Source organism: Neltuma alba, unplaced genomic scaffold (genome assembly GCF_004799145.2).
Source record: "Neltuma alba isolate B1F8T4 unplaced genomic scaffold, ASM479914v2 tig00007528_pilon, whole genome shotgun sequence".
Classification (NCBI taxonomy): domain Eukaryota; kingdom Viridiplantae; phylum Streptophyta; class Magnoliopsida; order Fabales; family Fabaceae; genus Neltuma; species Neltuma alba.
The window spans coordinates 55,001-57,500 of NW_021634804.1; positions in this window are offsets into that span (position 1 = coordinate 55,001).

A 2,500-nucleotide genomic window follows, 5' to 3' on the forward strand; every position below is an offset into this window, starting at 1 on the left:
AGATACGCTCATCCATCCATCCCATTTGAAATTCCACACATTTTAAGGGTCGCCGGAAAAGTCGCCGGAAAATCTCGCCGGCGGCGCCGCCGCCGCCGCACCACCGCCGCCGCCACCGGGGAAGGTGGTCGACGTTTTGGGGGGAGGGACACCCCATGGACTTGCTCACACCTTGATCTTGTCTATGGGAGGGGCATACAGTGTGGTGGTGTGAGCAAGGCCATGGGGAGCCCTTGCTTACTGAGCAACCGCGAGGAAAACGCCCCAACGGATGCCTTTCCGCTCGAGTTTCGACGGGAATAGCGTGCAAGGAAGGCCCAAGAACCCCTAGATACGCTCATCCATCCATCCCATTTGAAATTCCACACATTTTAAGGGTCGCCGGAAAAGTCGCCGGAAAATCTCGCCGGCGGCCGCCGCCGCCGCCGGCACCACCGCCGCCGCCACCGGGGAAGGTGGTCGACGTTTTGGGGAGGGACACCCCATGGACTTGCTCACACCTTGATCTTGTCTATTGGGAGGGGCATACATGTGGTGGTGTGAGCAAGGCCATGGGGAGGGGGGTTGGGGGTGCCCCCCTATATATGCAAAATGAGCCTTTTCCCATGTGCCACGAACAGACATACTTTTTCGTGAGATGACAACCTCCGTTTGAGGGACCTAGAGATCGTTTTTTGCGCGATTTTTTGCAGCATTCCTTGGCATCATATAAGGATGCTTCCTGCCAAGTTTCATAATTTTTGACAACCATAGAATATTTTTGAAATTTTTTAGTGTTTCACATAGTGCGCGCTCTACGGGCCACCACGGGCGGCGGCACCGGCGGCGGCGGCACCCCCTAACATTTAGGGGGGGTCAAAGTAGGAGTGAATAAAACCATCAGGACTCAAATGTAACGAGTGGATTTAATTTTGGTACGGGAGTGAAATTTTTGGACTGTGCTGGAACAGTCCTGGACTGGTCCTGGACAGTCCTGGACTGGTCCTGGACAGTCCTGGACTGGTCCTGGCCAGTCCTGGCCTGGTCCTGGACAGTCCTGGACTGGTCCAGGACCAGTCCTGGACGTGCCAGACCAGTCCTGGACGTGCCAGGCAGTCCTGGACGTGCCAGGACGTGCCAGGACGGTCCAGGACCAGTCCTGGACGTGCCAGGACCAGTCCTGGACGTGCCAGGACGTGCCAGGACCCGTCCTGGACGTGCCAGAACGTGCCTGGACGTGCCAGCACGTCCCAGAACCTTGCCAAACCGTACCAGGACTTGCCCAAACCTTGCCAAACCGTGCCCGGACCTTGCCCAAGCCTCCCAACACTTGCCCGGACCTTGCCCAAGCTTGCCAAACCATACAAGCACCTTGCCCGGACCTTGTCCAAGCTTGCCAAACCGTACAAGAACCTTGCCCACGCGTGCCAACACTTGCCCGGACCTTGCCCAAGCTTGCCAACCATACAAGCACCTTGCCCGGACCTTGTCCAAGCTTGCCAAACCGTACAAGAACCTTGCCCACGCATGCCAACACTTGCCCGGACCCTGTCCGAGCTTGTAAAAGTACAAGAACCTTGCCCGGACCTTGCACAAGCCCCCAACACTTGCCCGGACCTTGCCCAAGCTTGCCAAACCATACAAGCACCTTGCCCGGACCTTGTCCAAGCTTGCCAAACCGTCCAAGAACCTTGCCCACGCATGCCAACACTTGCCCGGACCCTGTCCGAGCTTGCCAAACCGTACAAGCACCTTGCCCACCCATGCCAACACTTGCCCGGACCTTGCCCAAGCTTGCCAAACCATACAAGCACCTTGCCCGGACCATGTCCGAGCTTGCCAACCCGTACAAGAACCTTGCCCACCCATACCAACACTTGCCCGGACCATGTCCGACCTTGCCAAACCATACAAGCACCTTGCCCGGACCTTGCCCAAGCTTGCCAAACCGTACAAGCACCTTGCCCACGCATGCCAACACTTACCCGGACCATGTCCGAGCTTGCCAAACCGTACAAGAACCTTGCCCACCCATGCCAACACCTGCCCGGACCTTGTCCGAGCTTGCCAAACCGTACGGGAACCTTGCCCACGCGTGCCACACACTTGCCCGGACCCTGTCCGAGCATGCCAAACCGTACAGGAACCTTGCCCATGCATGGCAACCTTGCCCGGACCTTGTCCGAGCTTGCCAAACCGTACAGGAACCTTGCCCACCCATGCCAACACTTGCCCGGACCGTGTCCGAGCTTTCCAAACCGTGCCTAAACTTGCCCGGACCGTGTCCGAGCTTGTTAAACCGTACAAGCACCTTGCTCGGACCATGGCCGAGCCTGCCAAACCGTACCCGAACTTGCCCGGACCCTGTCCGGGCTTGCCAAACCATACAAGCACCTTGCCCGGATCTTGTCCGAGCTTTGCCCACCGTTGCCACGACCTTGCCCAAGGGTCCACGCGCATTGCCCAAGCACCTTGATCCTTGCACACGCGCACGCGCAACGTGCCAACGTGCCAAGTGCTA